At 45.1% G+C, this 23,991-nt stretch overlaps 1 long non-coding RNA gene across 3 annotated transcripts; it reads left to right on the forward strand.

Moving 5' to 3' along the window:
- Positions 1-2,081: 2,081 nt before the first annotated feature.
- LOC121270026 lies at positions 2,082-10,787 on the forward strand. Of its 3 annotated transcripts, XR_005941462.1 has the most exons (5): positions 2,206-2,589; positions 6,212-6,307; positions 8,361-8,373; positions 8,714-8,791; positions 10,581-10,787. It is a non-coding gene; the product is annotated as an uncharacterized LOC121270026 (long non-coding RNA). The 3 variants fall into 3 exon arrangements; XR_005941463.1 differs by lacking the exons at positions 2,206-2,589; positions 6,212-6,307; positions 8,361-8,373 and adding an exon at positions 2,082-2,174; XR_005941461.1 differs by lacking the exons at positions 6,212-6,307; positions 8,361-8,373 and having other exon boundaries at positions 2,213-2,589.
- The last annotated feature ends 13,204 nt before the right edge of the window (positions 10,788-23,991 follow it).

A 23,991-nucleotide genomic window follows, 5' to 3' on the forward strand; every position in this document is an offset into this window, starting at 1 on the left:
CCGTCTCTGACTTACTCCGCATGGATTCCGGCTGAAGTTCTATCTTTCATGTTTCAACTCCATCCAGGATTTCAGTTATCTCTGGGACATACAACACTCCTTGGATTGCTGTTCTCTTGTCGCATCCTGAGATCCACACTCAGTGCCATGCGCCGCTATCTGAACACACTCAACCTCTCTCTCTCCAGCAGCACCGACTCACCCTATCTCTAAGCTGTCCTTGTCCCCAGTTTCATTTTATTCTTCGTCTCATCCGAAGCCTTAACAAGAAACTTTGTCTCCTTCTTTCAGGTGTTGAGGAACGCAAGCTCCAACAACTCATTGATACATCACCCCCTATACCTCATCTCCTTCCCACGGCACCTTCCCATGCAACCGCAGAAGGTGCAACACCTGCCCCTTTACTTCCCCTCTCCTCATCGTCCAAGGGCCCAAACACTCCTTTCAAGTGAAGCAGCATTTCACTTGCACTTCCCTCAACTTAGTCTACTGCATTTATTGCTTCCAATGTGGTTTCCTCTACATTGGACAGATCAAACACAGACTGGGTGACCGCTTTGCGGAACACCTTCGGTCTGTCCGCAAGCATTACCCAGACCCCCCTGTCGCTTGCCATTTTAACACTCCACCCTGCTCTCATACCCACATGTCTGTCCTTGGCCTGCTGCATTGTTCCAGTGAAGCTCAACGCAAACTGGAGGAACAGCACCTCATCTTCCGACTAGGCACTTTACAGCCTCCTGGACTTAACACTGAGTTCAACAACTTCAGACCATGAAGTCTCTCCTCCATCCTCACCCCCTTTTTTTATTCCCTTTCTTCTACAATCATTTTTTTTTTATCCATTTGTTTTATTTTAATTTTTATTCATTTATCCATAATTTTATCCCTTTTTTTTATCCCATTTTCTATCTGTTGATGTGTGGTGGGTTTGTGAGTGTGTGAGTTGAGAGCGATGAGGAGGGTGAGTTACCCTGGTGGAACGGAAGAGATCATTCATCCTCTTTTGTCACTGGGTGGCTGTCCTCTTTTTGCAGAGCCTTGGTGCCTCCAATGCTTGATTTGTCACCTTGCTTGCTGGCCTTTGCCCAGAGCAAGTGTAGAGGGCATCACAGCAGGCCTCCAATGCATCCAGTAGACATTTGAAGGAGGCTTGGTAAATCTGCGGGCAGCACGTTTCCTCCCTTTGGCAGCCATGACTTTGCAGTAGCTTGTTATCCCTTGAAGAGCGCCAGCTCTTTGCAAGGACGGCCTTTAAATATGGCAGCCCCCTTTACTAAAGGCCTTTATGTGATGGCACGGCAGGTGAATGGGAGGACACCCCACCAGCAACCCGGCATGTTTCCCGGGAATGAATGATTAACGAGGCGGGATTGGGACGATACGGTGTGAAAAGCCGCCGTTGTGGCCGGCGGGTAAAATGTCCTTTCTCCTGCTTGCTACCGCACTTAGTGAAATACGGGGATGATTCCGCCCAGTGCTTTACGATCAATTAAGTACTTTTGAATTGTAGTCACAGTTGTAATGTAGGTAATGCAGCAGCCAATTTACACCCAGCAATCTCCCACGAAAAGCAATTCATTAAATGACCAGATAATCTGTTTTACATGTTGTTTGAGGCCAGGACATCAGGATAATTCCCTTCCTCTTCTTCAAACCAGCCACATGAAAGTGTAGGCAGGCCATTGCATCCAAAAGACAGGCAAGAAGAACAGCAGATCCAAACTACATTCACTGGGGCACCATATTAACATGCTGCATTAGGTTTGTGGGTTTATCTAATCACAGGCAAATCACCTGGGCTAGATTAGACATAACACAGTCGATAGGAGTCACAACAATCATCGCAACCAAAGAAATAATGGATTAAGGAAGAGGGATACTTCATAAGTTAATGCTAGAGACTTCTGAGATCTAGAAAACTCCTGGCAAATGTTCACAGGATGAAGATCAAGGTGTCTTTCTTTTCTGCTTGTTGCTATTAACAACCAGGGAGACAGTTTTTGAAGGAATGTAACCAGGTTTAACCAGATGGTCTACATAGTTTGTTCAGGAGCCAGGTGACTGGAATACAAATGAGATGTGACATTACACAAGAAATTAATCAAATGGCACATAATCAGACCTAAGATGTTTGGAAGTAGAAGTCCCGCAAATGAATGAATGCGCCTGGGGTTAGTAGTGATATTTGTTATGGACCGATCCTTTTAAGGGAATATCTGATGGTCAGAGTTATTGACAGAGCTTACAGATTGGATAACTAGTGATACACCTTTCTTCCCCTAAATGTATTTTCTAATTGTTCTCAGAATGTGGGGGGGTACTGGCAAGGCTACATTTATTGTCCATCTTTAGTTAATCCAAGAAGAGAGAAGAGAAGAAGGTGGACCTTCCTGAACCATTGTGACCCTCATACTGGTGGCAAAATCCACAATAATAATCCAGCAATGAGGAAGGAAATGTCTAATTCAGGGTAGGATGTGACTCGAAGGAGGAGTTGGCGGTGAGTGATGTTCCATGATCTTACTGCTCTTGTCCTTCTTGGTAGTAAGGGGACATGGGACTACGAGGTGTTGTCGATATAGCTTGGTGAGTTTTTACTGTTGATTCTGTTGATAGTACATGCTGTTGTCTTGGAATTTTGATTTGATTCCTCTGTGTGCTTTTTAGGACACTAGTTAATTTAGCATTGATGTTAAGTTCCTGTCTGTGCTACTTTTAATCCAGTTGTTAACCCACTTATTTTAAATGAACATATTACTGTAGACGAGTATTTAATGTATTAACCAGTACACTAAAATAGCATGTAGTGGAAATGAAACCCCATAAAAAAATCACATGGGTTTATGTTCTGGCAGGTATTTGCTGCTTGTGGCCCAATAACACACATTAGTTAGGGGTCAGATCTAGACAATATAGTCAATACTGCATTTTCTGTCAAGTATAAGCTTTATGACATGCAGGCTGAGATATACCATTAAGAAATGTAGGCCAATACACTAGTTGTATAATTTTTCCAGATAATACTGAATTGCTTATGTGAAATCTGCACTTCTATACTGCTGACGCATCATACACAGGTAAACAATATGATTGAGTCAAGCAACATTTGTTGATTTGTGCAGTACACAGATTACGACCATTTTAAGTATTTGTGTTTGAGTACACGCTGAAGGAACATTAATATTTCAACATTTTTTTTATATTAAACTCAAAGTGAACCTTGATTTGACAATGCAGGATATTACAGTATGTTATTGGTTATTTTAACACGTTTTTTGCCTCGCAGTTTCTGAATATGTGACTCATGCTGGGTTACATTACTACATTACTACCATACCCTATCTAGTTTAAACTATAAAATTAAAGGTATTCTATTGGGGAATATTTTACAGCACAAAATGACAAATTATATAAAATCTAGTAATGCTATGATATAATATGATACTAGTCCATTTCCCCTGGGTTTGTACACAGGGAGCCAAGACCGAGAGCCTCTTAGATAAATTAGGTTTAGAGGATAAGCAATTAGATTAGGGCTTACAGATGTAATTAAGTCCCACATTTTAAAGCTACATATTCTGTCCTTATGTTTATATAATATTTTGATTTTGTGTTACTATTGTTATGATATAGCAGGTGGTATTTGCCAGGTTGACCAAATATACAAGGGTGATTTGGCCAAGCTATCACAACGATTTTGCCTTTTGTATTTATTATGAGAAGGTTTGTGTTCTGAAGTCAGAAGTCATGAGTCCACTACCACCTTTAGAGGTTTTAAAGGTTAAATTAAAATTAAATTAACATTTATTAACAGAAGAAGAACAAGCTTAAATACACACAAGATTATATAGTTAAGCAGTTATAATAGTTCCCAAAATTTCTACTTAACCAGACTCCCAACTATACACCCCCTTTAAGCAAAAGTCCAAATAGATTCCAAATTTATAAAGTCATCTAACAATCTTACCACAAACACTCATTGGACATCTTATTGATGACCACTTCACATAATACCAATGGACTTCCAAAGACTTTGGTTACTGGAACAGCGAACTTCTGCAGGGTGACTCGAGGCTTTTCCCACCAGTCTGTTTTACATGGTGCGCCTTTCAAGATCTCACACAGGCACCCCTCACACAGCCTTCCATCCTTCCTTAAATATACTACTCCCTTTTTCATCTATAAATCCCTTTGCTTCAACTTTTCTTTAGAAGTTACTTTTCCCAGAATATAAACATCTTTCATGTTATCAATATGGCCAATGCTTGGGAAAAATCAACATAATCTCTTTGTCTTATTTATCTTGCCAGTTGTAAACACTTTCCCTGTCCCTTTGAAAATCAAACATCTTTCCCACTTATCTAAAAATGCAAATTTCATTCACACTGTTTCTGTTGAGACCTCACCCTAATTTACTCATCTCCATTTCAAATGCCGGTTTTACACCTAACTTCTTTGATAATTTAAACCTTGCAGTCCAATCACCTCTAGTTTAATTAAATTAGTCACACACACAGAACCACACACCCACACATACACACCCAAACATAAGCCTGTTTTAAATAATCCCACAATATTATTAGGAAAATTATGATAGATCCTTGACACTATTTAATGATGCATAGCAAAACTTATGGCAATTTGAGAAGTAGAGCTGCTTTGAACCTCTGGGTTTGTCTACAGTACAGGGTGAGGAGCTGGGAGATGTAAAAAATGGGATACTTTTATGCCATCACTGTCAAGGAGGTATAATTACAGTGTGACATGTTTACATAGTCAGTTTTTATTATAAATATGAACCTATGAAATTTTATAGAAAAACGTTGGAACATAAGAATCAGCAGGTGGGAAATACATATAAATTTGGATTTTTAATATGTTTACCATATAAGTTCCCACTGTCTAGTTTTGCTTTGACTTTCTTCCTGTCATCTGGGGTTATTTCATTCTAAAGTTGTTTCTGCCATAAAATGACTTTTCTCCATGTGGGAGCTTAAGCAGTGAGGGATAGCTAGGATAGCTAGCTTGTTTATAATGGGAGACATTACAGCTGAGATTGACCTTGTCTTTCACCAATGTCCAGAAAGGCAGATATTCTGACAGGAGTCAAAGGATGACCATAAGAAGCAAGAACTTTGGTCTAATTCTCCCCCATCTTAGTCCAAGGACTTTAGTGCAGTCCATCACTTTGATCTGATACTCAGTACACACCAGAAGGTCAAACCAGAGACCGTGAATGTCTGTAACATTTAATTTAGCTGTTGAATTCATTGAAGTAATTGGCTGAATAAGATGATCACTGCTAAACTAAGGGGTCTTTGCATCATCACCTTCTTACATCTTAAGCATGAATGCAGCCCATAATTTTTCTTCAAAAACTGAAATAATTTTGTTAACTGTTGTTTTTCTGGTGCAAAGAAGATAAAAGCAATGTGCGGCTTTCCTTGACACACAGGGTACTTCATGATAATAGCCTCATTTACTTGAAAAGCTACACAGTCTCTTTTAATATTCAGGCTGTATTGTTGTAGATGTTCAATTATTTGGTTTAAATAAGGCAGGTGCATACCAATAAGGACAGATCTTTGAGGGCAACTGTGCTACTTTGACATCAAAATTATAACTTATCACAACTGCTTTGTGAATAAAGTGACTTCTGAATTGCTTTGAGTTCACAATCCTCTGCTAAAAACTCTAAAGGTCACAACAGCAGCTTGGTGGAAGATCAATTGTTGAGATCAGATGAGTTGTTTACAGTTTGTACTGATGTTCTTCTTTCGTTTAATTCCCTCCAACCTCCAGGTATTATGTGAAGTGGTCATCAATAAGCTCCTGCCTTAGATTCATCCTGTCTGAAAATGAGATCTTGCATGCATGCCCTCAGCCTGTGGATCAGTGCCCTCCATATAGTGATTGCAGAATCAATTAGCATAAAATAAAAAAATCAGGATTGCTACTGGGGTAGCAGACGTTGATGTGCATTGCTTCTGGCCCCATGGCCATAGACAGATGAACATTACTGAGTGGTAGTTCTTTCATGAAAGGTGAGGGGGTGGGGGGATTGGGGACTAGAGCCCATGTAGCTACATGTGTATAATTCTTTGCACTTTGGGAAAACCTACCCCACAGTGAAAGTGCAGGATTCTCTTGTGTTGCTGCCTGGTTTCCATGGGGAAACTGATGAAAGAATTTGCTCTTGCAAATAAAGGTTCTGTCGTTCTGCTTGATGCATCGGTGCACCTGCTGGTTGAAAGGTTTGGAAGTTATCCCCTGCTGCTGCTTGGAGGAAACCGGCAAAGTTAAAGTGAGAATACTTTTTTATATTTGTTCTTGGGATCTGAGACTCATTGGCAAGGCCATTTATTACCCATTGCTAATTGGTGAGCCATTGAACCACTGCAGTCCATGGTAGACATGGCCTCACTGCAAATGTACAAAATTAATACAGTTAGGAAAAAACAATTTGCAAAATATCTGCAAAATAAGAGGCACAGTCAGACACTAAAACTAATCACAGCTTTTGATGCCTGCATGGCCAATAGTGCCCACTACATTCACCTGATTGATGTCAACACTGCCAGTGTACTGTAATGTATAATAGCAACTCCACACATGGTGTTGGACCATCTACACAAAAAGATAAGTTTATTGACCCCTCCCATCCAGCAGGAGTCTTGGATAGGCCAACTGGATAATTGGCTGCCAAAGTCAGGCATAATCAGGATGTTCCCTATTTTCCAGATTTTGCAACATAATCAGAAACACCTTAAAATAGGCCCACGATGACCTCCATGCTCAGTTCTCCAATCAGTGCCCCTATGAACAGGGCACACTCTGGGTTAATAGCCCTGTAAAATTTCCCTTGTGATCACATCACATTTTTAAAAAATTCTCTCACAGGATGTGGGTGTCATGGGCTGGCCCATCCCAATTGCCCCGGAGAAGGTGGTTTAATGATATCCAGTTAAATAGACACCTGATGCATTGCCTGCTGTTTTGGTAATCAAAAATATTGTTACATCCTAATATATAAATACAAATCCAGTAACTTGGTAACTGAGTAATGATTTATGAAGATTACAATTGCAACCTAATGCATGGGTATGAGAAAGCAATGATTTGAAAAAGTTAAGGATGTAGTCATGACTGTTATTTTTGCTGAGACAAATTAAATGACATATAGAATTCACATTGTGTCTGGCTCATGCTATACTTGACCTGGGAGCACTTTATTCTGTAACGGGGGAATCTAGGGAGAGTGGAAATGTATTCCCGTCCCCACCATTGACATTCCAAACTTGGATGAACTTCAAAACAACATCTTGCTGTATGATGGATCAATGTGTGAGCCTGGAAGCTCATCCTTATTTTTAACTCTCTAACTTAAAATCTGTGCTTTCAAATAGTTCCCATAAACTGCTGTGTCTGCTATATTTTGGCTTTCCTGATAGCAGTTATTGCAGAATGAATGAAATGCATGAAATAAAGTGGTGCTCTGTATTTGATACTGGAAAAATGCACAGCACAGTAACTAGAGATTTGGAACATAATGCTTTCATTTAAGATGATGAAATAGCGGTAACTGCAACAACTGTTTTTAGCTAGCAGATCTTTTTTTGCCATTACGCATGGTAGGACTCAATAATTCATTGTAAGCACAGGGGCCATTACAGTATGCAATATTTCCATAGGATTGGTAACATTTAAGTATTTATTTCCCTTGCCTAATCGGCCTAAATTAATTTTTGTTGAAAATTGCCTGTTGCTATGGTCAAACTGTGTTCCACTGGCCTGTCCCCATAAAGCCAAGGCTCAACAACTCTCTTTATAACTATGTTTATTCGTAATTTTACTGTACTAACACCAGCAAGTCTGTCATCCATTGTTGTTAGTATAGGGTAAAATTGACAACAACTTCTGGCATCCACACATGCACAGTAAACATAGGCATCTGGAAGATGCTGCCAGTGATACTGTGCTCCTCCACAGGAGGCACTATTGTAGTCTTCAACAATGGGTCTTAGGCAGATCACAGTCATGACATGAGCTAAGTGTAATTACCCATTAGTCTTAGATGAAAGACAGAAAAAAAGGTGAGTGCTGTATAATCAATTTTAAGGGTGTATAAGTGATAATTACTCATGAATAACATCGCTGGCCCTGATAAATTAATTTCACAAATATGGAGTCACATTTCCTCAGAAGAAAATGAATATTGCAGATTTACATATTTTTTTGTTTTTTCGCTTTTATGTTGCTCCCCCTTAATTACATGTGTGTGCCCCAATCTTTAGTTTGTTTACTGTACAATAATTTTGATGCAATTTATATTTCCTGTTTTACTTTCTGCTTTGCAGCCTGTGTGCCCTGGTGAGGATTCTTCAGTTTGATTGGTTAAAGAGTCTCCCTGATGTTTGACCCGCTCAGAGGTGGCGCAGATGCCTTGTAGGGGCACAGCAATGGATCAGATGCCCCCAAACTAGTAATCACCACTTACAAGCCCACAAGTATTCTCTTGGCAGCTGTACACAGAGTGAACAATGACAGCCATCCCTTCACCACTCACAGCAAAATCTGGGCTATTGCAAAATATATAATTTTATGCTTTTATTATATTACAACTTTATTCTGGACTGTTACATTTCTGGAACCATTAATCCTTGTTACACTGGATTACTTTGACTCTTGTTTTTTTCAATCACCCTCATAGGTCAACCCCAATTCTTCGACCTTTTGGAGTGTCTATCTTTGCCTTGATCTCTAGATAAGCCACCAGCAATACACCTAGGTAAGCAAACAGCAAGCCCTGGTTGGCAACTGTTTTTAGTTACTGGACTATATTGGGTCTCCATAATAGTCCAAATCAGTCTTTAAACTGCAAGAGCGTCACATCAAGGGAAGAAGAGAAAAACTGTGATGTCAAAGCATCATGCGTGTTTCATTCAAGGACGTTATAGGCAGGAACTCAGTATTACTATTAATATATTATAGATATGCCCACAGATCCCCTGTAATGTCAGATAATATGTTGTTTTATACCAAAAGGAGTATAATAACATTTAATGCACAATGTCTTATCCTGCTTGTAAGGTAAAGTGGTGTAACTTTGAGGTAATATGTAATTGTTCTTGAAAAAAACACATAGCTTCAGGCCAATCAGAGACCAAATGTTTGATGAGTGTACTGTGGAGATTAGAAAATGATCGTTTCAGGCTGCAGGTCAGAAGCACTTTGACGTTTAAGTGAATAAATCTTTTTAAGTGGAGGGTTGTTTGTGGTAGCAAATAAAGCAACTAATCAGCAACATTATGATAACATTTTTTCAAAAAACTATTATGTAGTTGATTCTTGGTATACATCCAGCTATTTACCAAGATGTTTTATACATAGACCACGAAGTGGAGATAAATATAGTATGTTTTGAAATCTTTGGACCATAGTCTGATTAATCGTCCGCTGTGCATTTTGATCAATGGAAAACATTTCTAGATTCTGCACTGAAATGATTAGAGATCTTTGTATTTGTTTGTTTGCAATTCAAATTCCTGGACAAATTATACCTATTTCTAACATCCTAATTTAGCTCTCTGCTGTTGATGAAGGCTGGTAGATGCCCCTGTCAATGTAACCTTTGAGCAGCCATGAGAAGGCATGAACACCCTATCCGATTGCCCAGGCTGGACTAGCCTATCTCAGTCCTCTGCTAGGAGAAACTGCAGCCTTTAAAGATCAAGAGCTGAGAGGAATGCAGAAATGTAATTGTGACACAGAAAACATTAGTGCTCTAAGATTCAGCACCATCTCATCACCTTAGAGTGATCAGAATTGTAAAGTACTCTGCTGTCTCTTGGCAGAAATTCACAGTAATGGAACACATTTAGCAATCTGAGGATTCAGAACCGGATAAATGAAGGTTATTTCCTGGGATGGGGTTTTGTATTCAAATGCTATGTTGGATCAGAAATCTAGTGCATTACGAATGAGTGGGAACCAATTTGGCACTTTGGCGTTCTCTAACAAATCAGGGCTGCCATTTATCTCGTCAGCCAAAATGATGCCTAATGTTTTAAAACAATGCCCTTCTGAAGTGGTTCAGCTTTGGATTTTATTGTTCCCCACCTGCTCAGAGCTCATGGTTTCTACTGCACCACACTTACCCTTGAAGCATTGTGACTGGGAAGCTTATACTATAGAAATCAAGGAACATGGCAACACAGTTCACGTCTAACAGGAACATAGGAAGAAATATAGGAACAGGACGAGGTTATTCAGCTTCTCAAGCCTGTTCTGCCATTTGGGCTTGTTCCGTATCTTAAATCCTTTTAACCACCTTGGTTACAAAGCTATTAACAATATTGCCTAAAAAAATATTAATCTCAGTTTTTTTTAATCTTTTGACTCAACATAATATGACATGTATGTCTGCCAAGGATCAACTGACTTAAACTTCCTTTCTGTCTTTTCAAGGCCTCTTTGTTCTAAAGTTATTGCTGCATTTTACAGGAGATTAAAAAAGACTGGAGTCTAATGTTCAGGGTCAATGAATCTTTTTCATTCTATTGTTTTCTTAATTCTAGGAAATAAGAGTGCCCTTTACCAATGATCTTTTCAGGGAACGCAAGGATCAATACCAGCCAGCTGATCTGTACCAGCAACTCACTCCTAATCCGACAATGACATCAGTATTTCACCTTGTCTGTTGCACAGTTAATTCCTATTATGTACAGCTGCATATACACCTCTAATCCAACAAAATGATTTAACACCGTATTAGAAGAAATGAACTTTGGCTAGTTTCCTGAGCAAGAAATAAATTGTGAGATAAAGAAAGTTGTTAACCCCTTCATTCTGTTTAGTTTCTGCAAACTCAATGTGTAGATTTGGTTCAAAGCTTTGTTTCTTATGCAGTTACAAATCATTCCACCAGGACAGCAATCTTGAGATTAGGACAAAACAGCTTGACAAAGCAGAGGGTGTGCTGCTATTCAATGTGATTAAACCAGGGTTTTTATATGTAGTTGTTGAGTTTCCTCTGGAAAATATTTGTCTGTGGCCTTTTTAAATGGAGAAAATGGAATTTTCCTCAGAAAAAGCTTTAATTTTCCTTGTAACAGACATCCATTATTCCCATAAAAAGACTCACGGAACAGAACATTGCTGCTAGTTTACAGCAATGTGCCATGCTCCATTCATCATCTATTCTTGTTATTTCATCCTTAAGTCCACAGAAAGTTAAATAATGAACATTTCTTATTCAGCAAGTCTTTACGGCAACTGCCTGGCATGGATCGTAAGCCTGAATTCTACAAGTGTCAGGCAGGCTTGGCTGGAGTGGGCGGGTGTGGTCGTGGAGCTGATCACTGCCCGCGATCGGCTCTGCGCCACCATTTTCTGTGGGTGGGCCGATTAATGCCCGCCCAGCGGAAGACGCGCGTAGTTTCAGCGCTACCTGTGCGGGCGGGGGGAGGAGGGAGAGTCAGGGCCTGCCCTCAAAGAGTGCTTCAGTCTCGCTGAGGCACAGAGCTGCCTCAGAGAGATTGAAGGGCTTTTGAAATTATTAAATAAAAGGTTTAAAAATTTATTTAAATGCCCCACAGTCGCATGAGATGGGACTTGTTTTATATTTATGAAATTTTTTTTATTTGTTTAATCAAAGCTTTAGGAAACCTCATCCTATTTGTGAATGAGGTTTGCTAAAAAACACCAATGCCGCTTGGGCCTTTTCACCTGCCCATCAACCTTCGGGTTGGACGGGCAGCGTAAACAATGACCTTAATTAGTTCCTTAGTGGCCTTAAATAGGCCATTTACTTATCGGCAGGCATGCAGCCAAATCTGGCGTGCGCCCGCCAAGTGAAACATCACCACTCAGCGCGATGATGTCAGGACGCTCGCCCAATGTCATTTCACTTCATTTTACATGTCAGCTTGTCCGGCCCACTTCCGCACACCAACAGAAAAATCCTGCCCATAGAATCGTGATATGGCTACAGCACAGAAGGAGGCCATTCGACCCATCATTCCCACGCCAGCTCTCTGCAAGAGCGACTCACCTAGTCCCACTCCCCCTTCCTTATCCATGTGCCCCTGCAATTTGTTTTCTCTGCAGCCAGTTATCCAATTCCCTTTTGAAAGCCATGACTGAATCTTCCTCCAGCAGGTAGGGCATTTCAGATCCTAACCACTCTCTGCATAAAAAATCGTTTTCTCATGTCGCTTCTTTTGCCAATCACCATATTGGTTCTCGATACTCCCACCAATGGCAACAGTTTCTCCTTATCTGCTGTTCATGTCCCTCTTGATTCTGAATACCTCTAATCACATCTCTTAATCATTCTCTTCTCCAAGGAGAACAACTCCAACTTCTCCATTCTATCCATGTAGCTGGAGTTCCTCACTCCCGAAACCATTCTCATTCATCTTTTCTGTACCCTCACTTATGCCTTTATATCCTTCCTAAAATATGGAGCAGGATTTTTGAGTTGTTGGGTGGGCGTGGTGGGTGGGCCTGGGAACAGCTGGGAAGCGGTCCTGTGATCAGCCCCTGACCGCGATTTCACGCTGGCCAATCGACAGGCTGCCAGCGGGAAATGCGCGCTGAAAGGCTGAGCACTGCTGGGGCTGGGAGCCGGGAGGAGGGCGAGCACTGAAGTCTGCGCAGGAGCTGGGGGGGGGTGGGGGGTGGGTGTGCGCAATGAAAGCTCCCTGAAGGCAGAGAGATGCCTCAGGGAGCTGAAGAAATTTAAAATCAAAAATAAAGATTTGGAGAGTCCCCCACATAGAACTCACTCACATGCACATATTCATAATAACATTTATGTCAAACCATTTTCATTTTCTTAAATTAATGTCGGAAACCTCACCCTGCCCTTGGATGAGGTTTCCTCAAAAATGCAAAGGCCAATTGGCCAATTCGCCTGCCCAAGAACCGTAATGTTGGGCAGGCAGCGGAAAATGGCACTTAATCAATAAATTAATGGCCTGAATAGATCTCCTAATTGTCCACGGCCTCACTGCTGACCCCCACCTGAGCCCGCTGACCAACGTATCGCATGAGTGTGCGACGATGTCAGGATTCTCGGCTGGCGTTCTCATGCGCTATTTTATGTCTGATTGGGTCAGGCGCCCATGGGATGTGAAATTCTGCTCAGGGTGTCCAGAATTGGACACAATATTCCAATTGAGAATTATGACGATCTGCAGGAAATTAAATTATGCTTTTTTTGAGCTGGAAATCCACTCTACCCTAAAAGGATTCCTGCGGTCACCCAGTCCTGAGTAATTAAATAAACTGCTTCCTCCACAATAAATCTCAAAAGCATGGACAGAAATCACTGTGGTACAATGTTCCACTGGTCACTATCTCAACAGGAATGTTAATCTGAAATGGTGAACAGAAAAAACGTCACATAAAGGCATTAATCTTTCATCCACTAATATTGACTACTGTGAGCTCCATCCTTTGATGCTGAGAAACAATTTTATGCATTGATCATTTCAGCAGAAAATCACTCAGAAAATAACTTCTCAAATAAAATCCAAGTCAACAAAATTGCAAATAAAATGGCCATAGTTCTAAACCCTGTTTCAGGTTTGTAGTACTGGCCCTAAAGATAATTTGAAAAACAAAATTAATGCTGGCGACATGAATAATCATTTTGTAAGCCCTTAACAGATAAAATCAAAGACGTTGCAGATCAAAAGAAAGCCATTTGACCTCCTGGGCTGCTTATTAACTTAGCTGTCAGGAGGTGGATGGGAACCGAGCAGGGGAGGTGGGGCTGCTTGATCCTGGTGGGGATGATTGTCCGCAATGGGGGATGGGTCTGATTACTTGGGGGACGGGGTCCCCAGGGGATGATGGGGTGGCACAGATTAGGGTTTGGGGCTGTGGCGGTCAGGGAGCAAGATCTGAAACCTCAGTGGAGAGGAACGGAGAACTTGTGGAAGGTTGGAGGCCTGGAGATTGGTAGGGGACTTGGTGAGGGGGTGCAGTTCAAATGCCTTGGAGGGTCGGGTGGTGGGGAGAGGGGCGGTGGGGGGTGGGAGGATGGGATGATGAGTAGGGGTGGTTGTCCAGGAAGGTCAGAAGGGTCAGGGGCAGGTCTGGGAGCATTCAATTGCAGGGGGTGTTGCGTAGGTAGGCACCTTGGATTCAACAGAGAAGTGGAACGACATTTACCTCCTGGATTTAACAGTCCTCACCCGGATTTTGAGGCTGAAGCCAGAAAACCCCACCTCATTTTAATATTTAAAATATAAAATCTGCCTCCTTGGTCATGACCCCACCCCTCTACCCCTGTGCATCTCCCCAGGTTCTACCTCCAATAAAACCGGAAGTAGGGATGTCGGTGTCAACTCCCCACCCCCCACTCCCATTGTGTGTATGCTGGTTCTTCCCTGGAGCAATCTAATGGTTTATTTTCCCTCCATTGCTTCGTATTTTCCTCCATTTCAAATATTTATCCATTTCTCTCTTTATGTGATGCACTGGTTTTTGCTTCAACACGACCCTTTGGCTGGGAACTGGGCACATTCAGTGTCGAGATCAGAGAATCACGCGAGAAGGCCCGAGTTGTCTTTGTCGACAACGTAAATCAAGGACGCGATTTTCTCGCACCCCCACCAATGGCAGCCTGCATGTTCGGCCGCCGAATGTCAAGAGCTTAATTTTAATAAATTTGCATCTAATTATTATGGCCACACGCCAGAGTCACCTTCCCAAGTCAAATTTAAATCCCACGTCAGTGTGGTTTGCGACTGCCTTTAAAAAAGCCGTGAACCTGGTGACCTCAGTGTCAAGGGGAGCTTGGAGGCGGGTGCACACAACTTGGTGCAGCACTCACAATGATCCCAGCGGCTCTGCGAATTCAGGGAGGGCACGGGCAAGTCTCTGCAGCGGTTTCCTGGTGGCTGGCATGTGGTGTCGGGCAAGGGCAACAGTGCAAAGGGGGAGGGAGGAGAAGGCAACCTTGGGGCAAGGGCAACAGTGTCGGGGCAGGTAGGGGACAATCGTGCAGCACCAACTGAAGTTTGAGCACTAAAATTTGTGGCGGGGAAGGTGGGGGTAGAAGAAAATGGCCGGGCTAATGGCAAAACAGGTGAAAGATGAGCACTCCAGCTCAGCCCAGGGTGTTTAGCCTGAGCTCAGTTGACATACTTGGAGTCAACCTAGTCAAGCAATTGTGCCCACTCAAGCAGCATGAATTCCTCACAGCGCCAATGATTGCTCCTTTACTATTAACCCTTCATATGCACACTTCAAACTCGAATGAGTGCTATGGTGCTGCATGACCACCGCGTGACTGGGCAAGCCCGAGGATCCTGTTGGGAAAGGTGGTCCTCGAACACTGATGGAGGGATGTGCGCCTCGTCCCTTGCATCATATTTCAGTTGGCATTGAAAAGTCGCCCTCATGGTACAAGCAAACTGCGAAGCCTTGAGGTCTGGCTTAGGAAAATGCTGGCCCCTGAGATGAGAGTTCAGGATGTAGACGAGTGGCCGAAGCTGCCATCACTTGGTCATGTGGTGTGGGGTGGTGCTGGGCGTTGGCATTGTGAGCCATCAAACGCATTAAACACTGGGCATCTACGTGATGGTCTGGACCATCTGGCATGTGTTAAAGGGCCTTGAAAGGCAGCCGCAGGCAATGACTTGACCAAGAGTGGTCCTTAAAAGACAATTGCTGACCCTTGCACCTCTTTCTCTGATACTTAGTGAGGAAACATGGGACTGGAACATGGGGCAAAATTTTTGCCTCAGTGGACGGGCACGTACCCAACCTGCTTGAGTGTAAAATGATGCGCGTTAACATTGGGCGAGCGTCCTGATGTCAATGCACAGTCGTGCGATACTTTGGTTGGTGGACGAGCGCGGGAATCGTTAGCCCGCCCGCTGACAATTAAAAGGCCTGTTAAGGCCATGAAATTCTCAATTGACTGATATATTTTGCCGACCATCCAACTTTATGGGATGAGGCTTCCTAAAGCAAATAAAAATAAAATAAATAAATTGAAATTGAATTAATAACATGTCCCAGCTCATGTGACAGTGTCAGATGAGGGGACATGTTTTATTATATTTTTCGTATCTTTATTTTTTTTTTGAAAATTCTTCATCTCCCTGAGGCTGCGCTGTGCCTCAGGGAGATTCTCAAACACACACCCCTGCGCATGTGTATAGTCCATGCTCGACCTCCTCACCCCACCGGCACAGGCAGTGCTGAGTGCTGGGCTGGCCTTAATTGGCATTCCAGCTTGAAGTCACGGACCAGCCCTGATTGCGGGCAGTGGTCAGCTTCCCGACTACCCCCACCCAACCCCCACCAAGCCTGCCCGACAAAGGCTAAATTCTGCCCATGGAGATTGGTGATCTGGTTGTCTGCCTGATTGCCTGTCGGCAGGAGAGGAGGAGAAGAATGCGACAGAGGCCCCCTGGCTCACCAAAGGGAGGAGCAGAACCCTGAAGACCAGGGGGCAGCATGGCCTCTTCTGCACACAGAGGTTGAACCCCACAGAGCTGCCGTTTGTAGGCGCATCATTAGACCCAGCATCTATAGGCGGCACATGTCCTACCTGCAGACGAGCAGGAACCAGTGTCACTGATGCCTGCGCATGTCAAGGGAACTGGTCCTGTGCGTGTTGACATCTTCTGCAGGATTTGGCACCACAGCACTTGGAAGGCATCCACTGCCAGTGGCAGTTAAAATTACAGCTGTGCTCAATTTCTATGGCAGTGGCACCTTCCAGGGCTCCTCTGGGAATCTTTGCAGGATCTCACAAGCCTCCACCCACAAATGTATCCAGGAGGCCACGGATGCCCTTTTTGCCAAGGTGCACAACTTTGTCAACTTCGATAGGGATCAGGCAGGCCAGGAAGCAAGAGCGCTGGGATTTGCTGAGATTCCCAATTCCCACAGGTGTAGGGTGCCATTGTCTGCACCCATGTGGCTTTTAAATCTCCCTGGCAACAGGCAGTCCAGTATGTGAACCACAAAGGCATCCACTCTCTCAATGTTCAGCTAGTCTGTGACCGTAACAAACATCGTGCAGATGTGTGCAAGATACCCCAGAAGCATCCACAACTTGTACACCTTCAGCAGGTCACAGATCCCTGACATCTTCCAGGGACCACACAGGATGCAAGGTTGGCTCCTTGGGAACAAGGACTACCCACAAAGGACGTGGCTGATGATGCCTGAGCGGTGGCCTCAGACTCCTGGTGAGGGAAGGTACAACGAGGCTCATGCACAATCCGGAGTTTGGATGAGCACACCATTGACATCCTAAAAATGAGTTTCTAGTGCTTGGACAGATTGGTGGAGCACTGCAGTACACGGCCCAGAGGGTGTCACGCATCATGGTGGCTTGCTGTGTGCTACACAGCTTGGCGATGGAAAGGGGAGGGAACCTGAATGATGGGGTGATGCACATCTTCAATGCCAAAATATTCCAGGAAGATGATGATGAGATGCAGTGAGGACATTCCTGAGATCTTCACATTGCATCTGGGAACGTCGGACTCCTGTCTGGCTGAGGGCAGGGCACAGACGCTCTGTGAAGAGGCTCATATCATCGTGATACTGATGAGAAACAGCGGCCACATGGGCTTTAAGGCCACTTGATCCTTTGGCAGGCTTCAGCACCCATTCCCTTCAGCACCATATGTTCACCTGTCAGGAATGGGGTGAAGATAGTGGGGCAGCCCAGCCTCAAAGCTGCTGAGAGCACACAGAGAACGTCACGGAACCCAGGGACGCTTGGGTACGAGATTCTTGCAGCAAACACAAGCCATGTGGAGGTGTACGCATCACTAATCTGGAGAGTGACTTTGAAGCTGGACATTCACTGCGCTCAAAAGGTTACACTCTGCACAGGGGAGAGGCCCTGGACTGTGACAGTAGCTGTTTTTTGTGCAGGAAACAAGGTTTCACATCTGATTGACATGAACACTGCTCAACATAACAATGAGCCATAGGCAAGGAGACATTCTCGGGAGTTTATTTACAACAGTCGACATTAAGTACAAATGATTAATACCCCTGCCCAGGCTGTGCAACTACAGCTCCTTAACCACCCGGTGCGGAAGGGGGTCAGGAAGGAGGAGGACCTCCTCGTGAACCTGATTCTGGGCCTGGCCAAGTTCGTCATTAACAGGTCCAGGCAGCGGGCGATCGATGGGGGAGTCCCGCCTGATTGTTTATCCCTCTTCCGCAGCTACGTTCGCGGCCGGATGTCCTTGGAGAGGGAGCACGTGGTGTCTGCCGGCACTCTCGAGATCTTCCGTGCCCGGTGAGCACCACGGGGACTGGGGTGTTTTATTGACCCCTTTAATCACATTTTGGTTTAAAGTTTGTAAGGTTCCTTTAAACTTTGTCCTTAGTTTTACAGCTGACCTGACTTAGGGGCTGTGCTTGATTTATCCCTAATTTTGTTAGTTTAGTTTAATTGTTTTAACTCACAAGAGTTACAGCTCCTTAACCTTCCTAACCCTGCTGCTACATCTTGGTGCTCCCCTGACATCCACAGCAGAGGTGGAGGTGCTCTGCTGACTGCTGCACCCTGTTATCTGTGATGACCTTGATGGGGGTCTTCTGGAGGGCCGAAGTCTGGAGGGTCCTGGCCTGCATTCGGGGTCCTGCTAGTTGGCAGTGGCACCCTCCTCGGTCTGTGGAGCTGAAGCTGCTGGGGTCAAAAGAAGAGGGGAATTGGATGGCTTGGACACTCCCAGGGTCACCTGGATGGATGGCCCAGGGTGTGCACCTGCTGATCCTCCTCCCTATGGGTGTCCAAGTGCCCCTGGCTGACTCCTTGAGGAGCAGGGGCAGCTGGAGTGAGCTCGACAAGCCCCACCTGCCTCTCGCATTGGCACTGATGGATGCCTGCAAGTGCCTCAGTGGTGGAGTGCAGCTCCTGCAGCAGGGCAGGACCAATGTGCTGGACCATGGTCTCCATGGCGACCGCCATCCTGCCAGTGTTAACCTTGGTGGATTGGCATGCTGGAGCTATCACCTCAGACTGAAGGCAGACGGACTCCTCCATCGTGCCTTGCAATCTGAGGAGTGCAGAGGACATCCTTTCCTGATATTCCCGAGCTTGCCTTTGCAGCTTTAGCAACTGTGACATGACCGAGCCCAGAGGCTCATCATTTGACTCAGACTCAGCCGATTTCTGGCCTCCAGCAGTTCTCCAAGTGCCAGAAATCTGGGAAATCCTTGCCTCCGCCCGTTGTGGATCAGACAGTACAACGTGCTCACCAGATTGTGACCCCGAGTCTACTCTAGAACTAGGTCCCACCGAGGTGTGTGTCTCTGCGCTGTTGGAGGGTGTGGGTGAGGCTGTGACAGGTCTTCAATGTCAGTGTCCGTGGATTCCTCTTTCGTGGTGTCCTCAGGGCCGGAGTCGAGGACCTGGCTCGTGGATCCCTCGGCTGTTTCACAAATGTGCCTCGAGAGCAAGGGAAGATAATTAGTGCTCGGCAGGGGTCTGCGGAACAGGGGATCTCACTCACAGCCTGGTTATCTGATGGATGTTGCACTGCTGGATCCCCACTTGGTTGAGCACCACCAACCTCACTGTCAGCACAGGAACGGTCCAGATCATCGCCAGCCAGCTGGATGGCTTTATTTTCAAAAGTCCCTGAGGACCTTGATATCGGGCATTCCTCCACCGCTCTGTGACCTCTCCCTTTTGTTGTGTGCCAGCTTGTCCTGCATGAATACAGATGGGGAAGCAGGGTGCCTGCCAGGCCAGATGAGATGCATGCCTGGTTGTGTGGGTGGTGAGTGGTGCCATAGACAGGATGAGGACATGATCCAAAGGGCAGATGAAGGTGTGTGTGAGAGAGAGAGAGAGAGAGAGAGAGAGAGAGAGAGTGAATGGTGATGTCCCTTGAAGTGAGTGAGAGCCTGTGGATGTGTGATGGGTTTGTGTGTGAGAGTTGACAGTGATGAGAAGAGTGACTTATCCTGATGGAACAGAGGAGATCGTTCATCCTCTTGCGGCACTGGGTTGCTGTCCTTTTTTGCAGGGCATTGACGCTGTCCACCACTGCCACCATCTCCCAGGCTGGATTGGTGACCTTTCTTGCTGGTCTTTGCCCAGAGTGGACATTGCGGCGGGTCCTCCACTGTGTCCAGTAAGCGCTGGAGGGAGGCATCACTAGATTTGGGGGGGGCAGCATTTTTCCTCCCTTTGGCAGCCATGACTTTGCAGCAGCTTCTGATCCTTTAGAGAGAACTAGCTCTGTGCAGGGGCGGCTTTAAATATGGCGTCCGGATTACTGAAGGCCTGAGATGATGGTGGGGCGGGCGAATCGGAGGCTGCGCCGCCCACGATCCGGTGTGAAATCCTAACCTCTGCATTTTTTCAACAAAGAGCCACACGATACGGTGGGAAAAGCTGCCATTGGCGTCAGCGGCTCAAACCCCGCGTTCCCTGCCCGGTATCGGACTTTGCCAATTTCCGGGACGATTTCCGGGACGATTGTGCCCTATGCCTAAACGTCCTTGATACAACAATTCTCTGCCTAAAGAAATTTCTCTTAAACTCTGGTCTCAATCCTTTTCGTGACAATTTAAAATTGATAATTCCTCAGCACTAATCCCTCGACCAGAGAAAACAATCTTTCCCAATTCACTCTTTCAAAACTTGTCACGATGTTAAGGGTGGTTATTAAATCTCACATTAGGCGCTCTGTTCCTCTGGAAATAACTCCACATCTCAATGATCTCTTCACAAATTTGGCTTCTTGTCCCTGCTATCAATCCTGAGATACTGATAAAAAACCACATACTGCAGATGCTAGAAATCTGAAATAAAAACAGAAAATGTTGGCAGCCTCTGTGCTGGGAAAAACAACGCTAACAGGCAGGATTTTCACCAATTCGCGATAGCTCAACCAGTCTTTCAAAACGCCGGCCGGACCTGGAGGCTGAAGCCACATCCCCATTTTCGGCAAACCCTTTTTTTCCCCAGCAGAGGGAAGGGGATGGGGTCCGAATCACATACTCGCAAAATGTAAATCTGCTGAGCCATTTGAAATTAGTGCTGAGTATACACAGACTCCATTTTCGCTGTTTCAAGGGCCTTAACTGCAGTGTGAGAGCCACAATTTTATGGAGGAGGCATAAATGCTCGTGTAAGGCCGATGTAAAGCCTGCTTAAGTGTCGTGATCTAAAATTGAAAAAAAGTAACAGTCTGCGGCTTTCATTTAGAGTAAAAAAAAAGGCAACTGTTGTTGGAGTGCATTGATTGACAGGCCACCTATTATAGCTTAGAGAAAAAAACCTTAGCCACTTGTTTTTGAACTTTATTAGACTCCATTGTTTACATTTCCCAAGGTTTGTTATTATAGCTGAGCCCATTATGAATGTTTTGAGGGGTTTCGCAGGGGGTTTCAAAGGTTCCAGGACCACCTATCTCAGCAGGGGGCTGTATTCACATTTGAGTGACAGTTTTAAGAGACTATTAATTTATTAGCTGTCTTTGATGTGGTTAGTGGATCAGATGTTTATTTGTTTTTACAACACTTGAGGGGAACTACATTTTTGATTGGGTTCCTAAAATGTGTTTTTTTTTTCCAATATCAAGTGCTTTTGAGAGAGACTTCTGTTAGATTGTTAAAAGTTTATTTTTTCATCTCCACATGGCTCCTGTGCTGTGCCCGTAGTGGATATTGGGTAAGTGGCTGTGGAGGATACATGGAGGGCATGGGGTGGGGCATGTGGCATATAAGGGGGCATGGAGAATATGAGAAGGCATGGAGGGAGCATAGAGGTTTGAGGGGACATGGAGGCAGCATGGGGGTAGGTGAGGGTGAGGGGGTGTGAGAGCTAGAGGGCTTAACAGCCTTTAATACAAGTGAATCAAAGTACCAGAGAACCATGGTGGGCTTCCTAATCAGCACTTGCCCGCTTCCCCGGTTGCTCCCAAACTGCTTCTGGGGTCATTGGGCTCAACTCATTCCCACCCCCCACCCCAGCACCCCCCACACCTCCCTGTAGCAAAAATAACGCGTGCAGGGGTCATTTCCTCACTCAACCTTCCCTCCTTATTAGCGAAAGCCTGGTCCAAAGGTTCAGGTTGTTGACCTTGCACCAGCACCGGGAGAAGTTAGAGATGGTAACAGGTTTTAAGCCAGTGAAAGAGGTGAGTGTGGGAAAAGATCAAAAGAGAATGTCTGTGGACAGGGGTGGAAGACACAAGAGATTAACTGTCGAAAGGGTTGATGGTACAAGGTCCACAGGACAAGTAAAGAAAGTGAGTTCTGAAAGATATCTGAGAAAACATGAGAAAGGAATTAGAAAGCAGTGAAGGTGAACAAGGTAGAAGTGACAAGTCCCATCAGCGAGAAGAGCAGGAATTCTTTAAGGTCAGCATTCCTAGGAGATAATTGGCTCCGAATTAAGCAGTAATATAAAAGCAAAATACTGTGGATTCTGCTGATCGGAGACCGAATCCATGTTTCTTGCGAGGGACTAAGGCCCCCACACTGTATATTTTCATAAAATATATATAGATGTCTTCCTGGCTATTTCTAAAATTTAAAAAAACGAGCAAAGATCCTTAGAATGGCTGAATCCATGGGCAGAATTTTCAGCTTGATGTGCAGGGGCAGACCCCACATGTCCGCCCGTACAGTGATGCACAGTGAGATCGGGCGAGCGTCCCAACATCACCGCGCACCATCGCGATATTTCATGGGGAAGATGCGCGATGCAGTTTGACGCACGACCGCCATTGATTAACGGGCTAGTTAAGGCCCTTAATTCGTCAATCGATGGTGATTTTTAGGCACCCGTGCGATCTTCGGGTTGGTGCACGGGCACAACGGGCAGGCGGGTAAGAGACTTTTCTATGAACCTCTTCCACAGGCTGGATAAGAGGGGTCAGTGGGGTCGTCAATCTGCTTTGTAGAGTATTTATTGGAGAGAGTGTTTTAAACTTGCCTGTGTGATTGTTACCAGTTCAGATCGATTTCCAATAGCTTTCTCTGTACTTTGAAGCTTCAGCTCAGCTGTCTGCAGACAGTAATCTTTATCGGGCCTGCAGCTTTCCGGAGGCCTCCGTTTAGCCTGGGTATGTGTTCTGACATCTCCACTGGAGGCAGCTCCTCTGAGGAGGAAGGGAGGGATAGAATAAGGAGGATGCCAGGAGTGGACAATCAGCCTCCAGGGGAGCCACCTTTGGGAGGCCAGGCGCAGGCACAAGGGGCGCAGGGTCAAGAGGTTGTCCAAGGTGGAAGGGGCCACAGAAGATGTCACTATCCTGCTGCCAGGGTTTACAGGCGGCGAAGCAGCTACCTCAATATGACTGAGGTGCAGTGCTGAAGGAGGCTCCGTCTCTCAGGGGGAACAGTCAGCTATATCTGTCAGATGATTGGCCCTGAGATCTCCCTTAACTGTGTGGGTGGACACCCCATGCCAGCGGCTCTGAAGGTCACGGTTGCCCTCTATTTCTATGCATCTGGCTCCTTCCAGGGTTTGGAGGGTGATCTTTGCGGTGTGTCTCAATCAGCTAATTTTGTCAAGCAGGTTACAGACGCTCTGTTCAGCCGTGCATTGACCTTCATCCACTTCACTGTGACCAGGTAAGTCAGGCACAGCGAGCCAGAGGCTTTGCGGCCATTGCTGGCTTCCCCTGTGTTCAGGGTGCTATAGACTGTACACTTGTGGCCATCAAGGCACCAGCAGGTGAGCCTGGTGCCTTGGTCAACAGGAAGGGCTTCCACTCCATGAACATGCAGATAGTGTGTGATCACAGGATGCAGATTCTGCAAGTCTGTGCAAGGTACACAGGCAGCTCCCACGACACCTACATCCTCAGACACTCCCAGGTGCCGGGGCTCTTCAGTGCTCCAGCCCAGCTGGATGGATGGCTGCTGGGTGACAAGGGCTATCCCCTCAGGTGGTGGCTCATGATGCCTCTCCACCATCCAAGAACAGAAGCTGAGCAGAGGTACAATAGGAGCCAGGGCACCACAAGGGCT

The sequence above is a fragment of the Carcharodon carcharias genome, chromosome 26 (genome assembly GCF_017639515.1).
Source record: "Carcharodon carcharias isolate sCarCar2 chromosome 26, sCarCar2.pri, whole genome shotgun sequence".
Classification (NCBI taxonomy): Eukaryota; Metazoa; Chordata; class Chondrichthyes; order Lamniformes; family Lamnidae; genus Carcharodon; species Carcharodon carcharias.